Source organism: Hyperolius riggenbachi, chromosome 2 (genome assembly GCF_040937935.1).
Source record: "Hyperolius riggenbachi isolate aHypRig1 chromosome 2, aHypRig1.pri, whole genome shotgun sequence".
NCBI lineage: Eukaryota > Metazoa > Chordata > Amphibia > Anura > Hyperoliidae > Hyperolius > Hyperolius riggenbachi.
The window spans coordinates 446,354,340-446,365,278 of record NC_090647.1 but is presented as its reverse complement, the minus strand read 5'-3'; positions in this window follow the sequence as shown (position 1 = coordinate 446,365,278).

Sequence of the window (10,939 nt, the reverse complement as noted above, 5' to 3'; positions counted from 1 at the left end):
AAAAGGTCATTGGTGAGTCTCTATTTGGAGATCGAGGAGCTCATATGATCTCTTGTGCTAGGGGGTGGGGCTAGGGCCTTGATGCCAGCAGAAATGGATATTGGGAGATCCAGAAAGTAGTTTAAACTTTATTTAGCAGCATACAAAAGAAAAATGAATGCACATTGGAAGCACTGTACAATCGCCATCATGAGATTGTACAGTGTTTCCTGTCGTCACACAAATCACACTGGAAATCACTAGCAAACCCTAGAAAAACAAACACTTAGCATTTGCTACAATGATTAGCGATCTGGAGTGGGCCCCAGGCCTAAGTGAGAAGAGTATGGAATCTGTTCTCTACGATGTGCCAGATTCCTGGCTGCCAGGCTGTTTGCTTTCAGTAGTGTTTAGGTCACACACCTGCAACATGTATGCATTGAGTGGAATCAAGATTATTCAGCTTGTACTTGGTCAATGCCTCAAAGGGCTCATTTACTAAGATGTCTCCAGAGATCTCGAAGCACCTCTAGAGGGGACGTCACAAATGGTTCAGCAAACCTGGTGTTCTTCGAGCCGATTCACACGGGCCTCGGCATGCATGCAGAAAAGCATTTTTCATCCCCGCAGGCCCGGCCGGGCTTTTACTTTTTATGCCCCTAGACCAAGTATGCAACTCCCCTTTCTTGTGCTGCCCTCCCATTCTGTGTGCAGCCCCTCTTCCATGTGTATCATCCATGTACAGCAACCCCTTTATTTCAGGAACAGCTCCCTTGACCATCAGTTTTCTTTTTTAATGCATTGCTCCCCATTTTCAGCCTCTCCTTTCATAAGCAGCAACCCCTCTTTCATGTCCAGGTGCCCCATTGGCCTGCAGCCGCCCAAGGCCTGGACCGTTGTGCTCTTACCAGAAATCTGGCACTTCATACAGGAGGACACAGAGACCCTGGAAAGAGCATGTTGCTTTCTGGGTCGTCAGAAATGAAAATTTGGGATCAGAACACGGCTGCCAGTAGAGGCACCGCCCTTTCACCTTTGGGCAGGACTTTAACAACAGGTGCCGTGGCTGGCAGTAAACGTTGGTGTGAACTGCTCCTTACAAATGTCTGCTATAAGGTGGTCGATTGTAGCCTTTTCCTGGATCATACTGAACTATAGTAGTGGCTGCTGAAAGGCAAGTAAATTAGTAGTTGAGCGATTGCAGTCGTATGCAGGTACCCGCAGTGAGTGCCTTTTTAAAAAAATAAATCCAGGCTATCCAAAGATTATTACAAAACAAAACAAAAAACCTTTTGCTGCGCATTCTGCGAGTAATCACAACTTTATAATCATTAGTCTACGTACATCTCAGGAACCTTGACTATGATCTGATATGATCCAGGTGAGGGTGACAAATCCTCACCTGGAATTCAGTTCATTAAATGTTTTGCTGAATCACTTATAATATGGAGATGCTCTGAGGTCTCTGGAAATGCCTTAATAAATTTGGCCCAAAGAGTATGAAAGTCTCTGGTTTAAAATGATAGTGATTAGTTCCTTGCACTCACACAAGTGTGTCTTTTATTTTAAAGTACGCCTGTAACTTTAAGGACGGTGTTACAGCTGGCAATAGCGTTGCAGTGAGATGCTCCGCCCCCATTGCATTGGACTGCAACGCAAAAAACTGCATTCGTATGACCCCGCAGCAGAATGCACTGACACGCCCCTTGCCGACTCCCCCCACACATCCCTTGCCACTTGACGTATTCCCTGCTAGACAGGGTTTCCTGTCGTATTCAGTTCGTTCTGTGCATGCACGCCTAATTTAAAAATTTCTGTGTCGTCCATTGGACTTAAAGGCATTCCGCCACCGCTGTGTTGGTGTGGAAGTCAGACGGTAATGTGCTGTTGACTTTGCGGCAGGTCAGTGGCCAATTGGGAACTTCTGAAGCAACACGGTAAGTGTGCTAGGCCCCATTGCCTTGCATAGTCGTTGCGTTACACTGCGGCAAAACAGGTTAACGCAATGCACACTTGCAAGGCAAGTGTAGAGGGGCTTCTAAAAAAAAGTTACATACTTACATCAAAAGGAGTAGAGTGTTGTACTGTGTTAGCCATCAATAAAAGGAAGAAGTTTTGAATCAGAATGATACCATTTATTGGCTAACTTAGAGGTAAATAAAAAATACACTTTTAGCTAATAAGACTACTTTAGACTAAGCTGTATAGTAACACAATGTTATAAACACACAGCTTGTTAACACTGGACATTCGGAGGAGAAACATTCTTTTGCAAACATAAATATCAGTCATTACACTGTACGGCACTGCTGAACAGAAGCGTAAAGAGAACGTGCTGATAGCTCCAATGACAGGTAATGTGCGCTCTGCTGGCTTTAGGGAGTGGGAGGGGAGAGGCTATAAGGTAGTGCATGTGGACACAGAAACATTTTTTGATCCTGGAGGGGGAGGTTTAGGGTTTTTATGGGGGAAGGGGGGGGGGGCAGGTTTTATTTGGTTTGCGAGTTTGAATAGCATGATGCATTACATTGCAGAGATGTGAAGAGAATTGTTATGCAACGCAACAGATGCAGTGTGAATGCACCCTTTTTCTATCATAGAGGCATGAGGCTGGATTCACAATTTATTTTTCTGCAAAAGAAAACTAAGAACCAATGTTAATCAATGGGCCAGTTTAAACTTGAATGCGTTTTTCACAAACACAACTAAGTGCCAATTCACACTCGAAAGCGCAAAACGCCGGCGCCTATTGCCGGCGTTTTGCGTGAGTGATTTTTCAGCTGAAAAATCACTGAACACTGCAGCGATTTTCCCACGATCGCTTCTATAGCACTGAAACGCGATCTCTGGGAAATCGCCTGAAAATGGTGCAGGCGACGCGTTTGTGTTACGCGATTTTGGGCAGTTTGCGCTGAATCGCCCAGGTAAGAATGGGCCCATAGGGTTTAATTACACTAGCGCTTTCAAAAGCGCTAGTGTTTGAGTGTTTTGCCGAAATCGGCGGCAAAACGCTCAAGTTTGAATAGGCCCTTACAGCAATGTACCACTATCACAAAACTCATGCAGAAAAATGCACAGACTAGAGTGAATCCAGCATTACAGAAGTAAGCAATTTATATTAATTCAGGCTTATGTCGGGTTATTTTATGGGCTGTTCTGTTCAGGCCCCTTTTCCACTGACCATGTCAAGTCACGGTACTCTCCCCCATTGCAGCTCATCACAGTGGCCATTACAGCCAATGAGGCATGATACACTTCCTGCAGTGGGATAGTGTGGCAATGCTCAGGGCAAAAGTAATGCAGAACCTGCAGTTCAGCACCCAGCTACTCCCGGAAGTGCACCAAAGTCACGTGTTATTTTTTTTTCTTTGGTCACACTGCACCTATAACTCGCAGTGCGACTTTTTGGCTGCGGTGCGATTCTTCTAAACCACACTGCTACCACAGCACGTAAGTATAAAAGAACCCTCAGGCCCTTTTCACACTGGAGCCAACACTACACTAAAATCTATGGGGCATTTTATACCTAGTGCGGTGCGATGCGTTCCGCTGGAAGTGCCCAATTCAACGCAAGAGTAATTCGTTCGTTGTCGGGTAATGTGCGGCGAACCGGAAGTCATGTAAGTCTATGGTAACACAGTTTGTTTTGTTTTTTTACCTTCGTGTTGAGGCACGCATGCACGGAAGCGTATTTTTTCAATACACTTCCAAGTTATTCAAATTTGGGCCACAGGAAGTAAATGATAGAGAGGTTCACTCATACATCACCAGTGCTAAAATACTTCACTCTAGGCAGCACTGATACTACATGACTTCACTCTAGGCAGCACTCGTGCATCGGTCCATGCAGCCTCTATGCTTCTCCATAGAAAATGAATGAGATCAGAACACATTGGGATCAGTGGATATCTGGGAGATCATTTTAGATTTTTGTGGGCACAGCAGGTAATCTGATGCTTCCATTAGTCCCCCCTAGCAATATGGGGTGCACGAGTACCCCAATTTTTGTATACGGTGCTGGGGATATTTGGGGGATAAGTTGAGATTTTGTGGGCACAACAGGTAATCTGATGCTTCTACTAGTTCCCCCCCCCCCCCCAGCAATATGGGGTGCACGGGTACCCCAATATTTTTAAACAGTGCTGGGATCTGTTGTGCACTTCTGTATATGGATTGCTGGGATGTGTTGTGAACTTTCTGCTATTTGAGTGAGACTTTGGAATTTTTGTTTCTTTTTTTGTGAATGTGTCTCTTGATTCTGTTGTCTTAGAACTGTCACAAACCTCCATAACCCTGCCAGAAAATTGGGGTTCGCCTAGCACCCTTAAACTGGGAAATGCATTACTACACCCACAGTCTAAAAAATCTCACTATTTTCCCCACCAAGGAGTTACAGTTCACAGCTTCACAGGAAAAGAAAGAAAAGTTCCAAAGTCCCAGTAGTAGCTCCACAAATAGCAGATGCACAAAAAAAATCCAAAACAATGCAATTCTCACCAGTCCCAACATCCAGTATCGGGCTCACAAGTCATAAGTCCACATGTCCCGCTGAAGTATAAATACACCAATCCACAGTCTAGGACAATTCTAACATGTTCCACATCTATGGAGGAAATATTCCTGGAAAACATCTTGCATACAAAAAACAACATGCAGTACACTACAATTTTCAAGACAAAAGCTGAAATGCTAAACTTACAGCTATAGAGACAGAATTTAACATTCACTTACAAATTGTTGCAACCTGCAGAGTAAAAATCAGGGGCATATTTAAAATTACTTAAATATGAAGATTTGTGCTGCTGGGGGGAGTGGCTGACGTGATGACGTGATGGGTGGTTCCTGTTGCACCGCTCCGTCCCTGACCCCTTCCTGAGATTTACCTACGATGTGGCGTGGACTGGCTGAGAACCGAGGCGGTGGACCTAGCAAAAAGTAAAAGGGAGGACTGGGAGAAGAGAAGCGCCGACTAGTGCAGATAACCCCGGCAGAAGGGGTGGCAGCAGAGTATACCTGCTGAGCGCACTGGAGCTTCAGCCGGGAGAGACCACAGCATCACGTGGGGAACCCAGCTGGCAGAGGTCGGCAGAGTGCGGAGTAATCCATACAGACATCAAAGAGCGGAGAAACAGCCAAGAGAGGCACTCGGATAAACAGCTGTCTAACGCAGAGGGAGGAGGACGCTGAAAAGAGACAAACAGACCGAGGGAGACCTGGGAGGAGGTGGATTCGGGCTAACGGTGGGGGAGAGGCAGAGGTGAGAGACACTAACTCTAACTGAAGTTTGTTGGCTGGGAGCTGACAAGAGAGATAAGAACTGATAAGAGAGAAGGAACTGTGTTATTTCCTGCTGTCAGATTAGGGTGCAATCTGCAACGGGGAGAGAATGGCAGGCCGCAATAAAAAGAGAGAGGAGGCAGATGAAAGCCTCAATACCTCTCAGAGATCAGCTAAAGATTTTTTCCCAAAAACAGGAAAGCAAACAGAAAAGCAACAGACAGCCCCACCGATAGCAGAGCATCAGGAAATATCCCATAAGAAACAGGGAAATCTGGAGGATATCTGGCTCCACTTAAAAAATTTGCCCACTAAGCAAGAGCTCACAGATCAGATCGAGAAAATAGTATCGGCTACTAAAGTAGAGGTGGAAGTAATACGAGACGCTCTACAAGTAACAAATGACAGAGTGGACAAATTAGAGTCTAAAATCAAGGAACTACAGACTGAGTTAACGAAGGAGAGAGATAAGCACTCTCAATACTGTAGCTCCCTGCAATATCAAGTAGAGGACCTTCAAAATAGATCTAGAAGAAAAAACATTAGAGTCAAGGGCATACCAGAACTGTATAAGTCAGAGGAGCTACAATTAAAACTGACTAATATATTTAATACACTATTAAAAAGACCCCCAGAGCAACCAATTAGATTTGAGAGGTGCCATAGAACATTGAAACAGGTGGTGAAATCACAGGAGGCACCAAGGGATGTTATTTGCCGTTTGCATCACTTCCATGAGAAGAAATAATGGCCGCTGCAAGATTACAGGAGACTATATTGTGTGACTCAGTCCAAATCCAGCTCTTTCAGGACTTGGCATTTAGTACACTCCAGCAGAGGAGAGCATTGCGTCCATTGCTGCAGGTTCTACAAAAAGAAGGAATACAGTACAGATGGGGGTTCCCATTTAGCCTCATAGTGAGGAAGAATCAACGTTCCTTTTTCTTAAGACATCCCAATGACCTTCCTGAACTTTTTGATTTCTTAGATATCACAGCGATGAAGCTCCCTGACTGGGATCCGGACTCTGAAATGATGTCACAAAGATCTAGAGGCCTTAAAAAGCCATAAGATGGGTATGGGGACTTGAAATAAGGAGGGAAACTAGAGGAGGAAAATAATTTGATTTAAAAATTTTTTTTTTTTTTTTTTTTTTTTTGGTTTTTTTTTTTTTTTTTTTTTTTCCTCTCTCTCTCTCTCTCTCTCTCTTGCTGACCCCTCCTATGTGGAGGGGGAGGGAGATATTGAGAAAGAACACTGCTCTCCTTCAGATGTTAACATTAAGCTGTGATGGATCTGAAGGATGAAGAATATAAGAGTGGAATGATATCCACGGGCGACTGAAGTGGTGGGAGGTCAGATAGAATAAGATGGGTTAAAAAGGTTTAAAAGGAAATAAGTAAATAGGTGGGGGAGGTGGAGATAGGAGAAGAAGGATTAGATTAATATATAGAAGATGGAGGTTCCCGCCACAGCAGTCGCTAGTGGATAACTTAAATGGCAATGAATGTATAGTGCCAATAATTGAATGGAGATAAACACAGGGAGGAAATATAAAGCGTATACTTGATGGATAAGAGACACCTGAGAGTAATAATTAAGACGGAGATGGAATCTGGCAGGCCGGAAGGACAAGGAATGTGGAATAAAGGGGTAAAGTTCTAGAAATAGTTCACAGATTCACAAATTATAGGAGATTTAAATAATAAATAAGTTTAACACGTGTACAGGAAGGAGAGATGAAAAGAAGGAAGCTACACACACAAGGGGAAAAGGGAGATGGATTTTAGAGCACTGTAGAACACAGAAAAGAATAGACACATAAAGATATATAGATCACAGGTTGAATATAATAACAACAGTGGGATGCCACAGATTAAATAGAAATAAGAACGAACAAGGCGAGGGGGGGAATTAGAGGGGGATATAGAGAGTGCGGGGGCGGGGGGAATAGAGAGGGGAAAAGGAAAGAAGTAGAAAGTAGTAAGGAGTACACAGGTACTTGTCCTAAAAGCCGCCAGACGGGAGAAAGAAGAAGGATGATTAGCATTCATAATAGTCCACTTGAAGGGGACGGTGGAGGGAGAGGGAGGAGAGAGGGGGGGGTGGAGGGGGGGAGAGAAAAGAGAAAGAAGTACAAATAAATAGTAAACTGAAGGAATATTGGAAAATCAAGTGAGTTAGGAAGGACTAGGATGCCCCCTTTTTCTTTGGTTATGTCTTGGTATAACAATAATGGGATTTATGTTATATATGAGGGGAGGGGGAGGGGGGGGGGAGGAAAAAGAGAGAAAAAAAAGAAGTAATGTGTATTATGGTGATATGTATCACACGGGCGGTTGGAATGACAGGTAGCCTTAAGAATTAAGAGAATATAAGGGACACGGGAGAGGAATTTAATAGTTAGAGGGAGGAGGTGGGGTGAGGGAGTAGGCCGGAGGGGAGATTAGTTAAAATGATAGATTGAAGGACGTGCCTGTCATGAAAACCGCTGGTGGAGCAAATAAGGGGTTAATAAGAAGTATCAATGAGATAGAGGTAGTGGGGGTGAACAGGGAGGGGTCGGCATCTCAAACAGGTGAAAACTTTGGAAAATTTGTTGGGGGGAAATGGAGGATGGTGGTAAAAAACTATATGGAAGTAGAAGGTAACCCCAAAGAATGGTATTAAGGGCATGGAAACTGGTGACTGGAAGGACAGGGAAGGAGAAGAAACACCAGAGAAAGGGAAAAGAAGGGGAAAAACACCGAGAATAGAAACACAGATGTATAATAATTTAATAGCACATAAGTATTAAATAAGTTAATACAATTGGGGTGGGAAAGAAATAGGGGGAAGTGAAATAGTAATAGAATATAAGAGGTGAGATAAGTTCACATGTAAGGGGGGGATTAGAAGGGCAAAGAATACGTTAGAACACAAAATATAAATACCTGTCCCGAGAGCCGCCAGTTTCTAAGCTATGAGATGACTGTAAACTCACTCCTTTATATTTGTAAGGGGGAAAGGAACTAGGAAGATTAGTGGTTTTTTTTTTTGTTTGTTTGTTTTTTTTTTCTCCTCCTCTTGTCTTCTACTTTCGGGTGTCTGGCTGGTCCATATAAATGAGTTTGGGAAGGAGGGGGTCGGGGAGGCGGGGGGTGAGGAGGGACTTAACATCATGGTTGTTACGCAACACTATACCCCACAGGGCCGGAGGGCCAATAAGAGTAGGGAGGGGAAAGGAAAGGAAAAACTCAAGGAAACCTACAGGATAGGAGTGGATGGCTCAAAAGTATTCAGTAGGAATGCTGATGTGGACAAGATCCACATAGAAGATAAATTGGGTACATGGAATGGAGTGGAGAGAGTGAGGTGTGAATGGATGGATGGGGAGATGGCGTGGGGGGGGGGGGGCGGAGGGGAGGATTGGGAATAGGATAAGGAGATGGCGGGGCTTAATATAATGTCCCTGAATGCCCGAGGCCTCAATAAGCCAGAGAAGAGATCTTCGATACTGCAGGAAATGTATAAAGCCAAAATAAAAATAGCACTTATACAGGAAACCCATTTTAAAAATCCAGCCCACCCAAAATTAACCAACAAAAAATATCCCCGGGCGATATATAGTAGTGCACAAGAAGCAAAAAAGAGGGGTGTGGCCATTGTCTTCGCTAGGGGAGTGATGTTAGAGGAGGAAGAGACATATAGAGATAAAGAGGGGAGATTCCTGTTAGTTAAGGGAAAATATGAGAGTAGGAGGATAACAATGGGAGTTTTCTACGCCCCAAATGTAGGTCAAATAAATTTCTTGGAACAATTTTTAAGGGCAATAGATGATTTTGCGGAGGGAGATGTGGTAATAGGAGGTGATATGAACTTTACGCTGGAACCAACTATAGATTCATCATCCGGTAAGTCATTCCTCACCTACAAAGGCATTAAAAGAGGAAGAAAAATGCTACAGAACAGACAGCTCGTAGATATATGGCGTCTCCAGCACCCTACAGATAGAGACTATACGTTTTATTCGGCCCCACATGATATGTATTCACGCATAGATTGCATCTTTGTGTCGCATAATCTTCTCTCCGAAAAGATAGAATCAGCAATAGGATGTGCTACATTATCAGATCATGCCCCGGTCTCCTTAAAGATAAATCTATCTGCTAGAAAAGGAAGACCATTACAATGGAGATTGAATACCTATTTGTTGCAAAGAGAGGACGTTAGGGAGAGAATAATGAAGAATATAAATACATACTTTGAAATAAATAAGGGAGGAGACACGTCACACATGATTACATGGGAAGCGCATAAATGCGTGATAAGGGGAAATCTTATAGAGGAGGGAAGTAGGGCAAAAAAGGAAGGGGAAAAAAAAGAAAGGGAATACTAGTCAACATAGAGAGACTGGAGAGAGAACATAAGGTAACAGGGAAGAGGGATATATTGGGTGAGTTGGCCGCAGAAAGAGAAAGATATAAAAGCTTAATGTTCATGCGAGCAAGATATGCGGTACAGAGATGCCAGAAAACCTACTATGAGCATGGGAACAAAGGAGGGAAAATATTGGCAAGAGCCCTGAAGAAGCAGCAACAGGCTAATTATATCCCATATATTAAAGATACTCAAGATAAGAAACATCAAAGAAGTAAATCAATAGCAAGAGTATTTAAAGAATTCTATGAAAAACTATATGGAATAGGGAAGGAGGAGATGAATAGCTATAGAATAAAAAGACAAAGGGAAATAGAAGATTATATTAAGGAATCAGCTATGCCAAAGTTAACAGAAGAAGACATAAAGAGGCTTGAAGAACCTATAACTATAGAGGAAGTAAAGAGTGCAATAGCTCATGTATCAGTTGGCAAGGCGCCGGGCCCGGACGGATTTGGGGCAGAATATTTTAAATGCTTCGAACACGCTCTGGCACCGCACTTGGCAGACGCACTGAATTCCATAGTGGAGAGAGGGGACAGCGGGGGTCTATATGGGAGGAGCTCACTGGAATCACAGATTGCAGTGATAATAAAGAAGGATAAGGACCCGGGATTATGCACTAGCTATAGACCGATATCGTTGCTAAATGTGGACTTGAAATTAGGGTCACATATATTGGCAACACGATTAGCGAGGGTAATTCCGGAACTGGTCCATCCAGACCAGGCCGGGTTTGTTCTACAGAGAGAGACACGGGATAATGTCACCCGAGCGGTTATGCTTCTGCAGCAAGCAAAGGAGTCCCGGTCCCCTGTCATGTGCCTCTCGACGGATGCCGAGAAGGCATTTGACAGGGTAGATTGGGACTTCATGAAAGCAGTCCTTAGTCATATAGGACTGGGAGAGAATATGATGACGCGAGTATTAGCCTTGTACTCAAACCCGACGGCAAGAGTGAAAGTTAACGGTGTCTTGTCAGACCACCTGAGGATTTATAATGGGACTAGGCAGGGCTGTCCCCTCTCTCCACTGATCTTTTTGTTGACACTAGAACCATTTTTGAGAAGAATTAGAGCAAATCCAGACATAAGGGGACTAGAAATAGGAGATAGGGAACATCGAGTGGCAGGATTTGCAGATGACCTCCTGTTTTTCCTAATGAATCCCAGGGTCTCCCTGCCATGTCTTTTGAGGGAATTCAATAAGTATAGACAATTGTCGGGGTTTAAGATTAATTGGGAGAAATGTGAGGCCCTGGGAG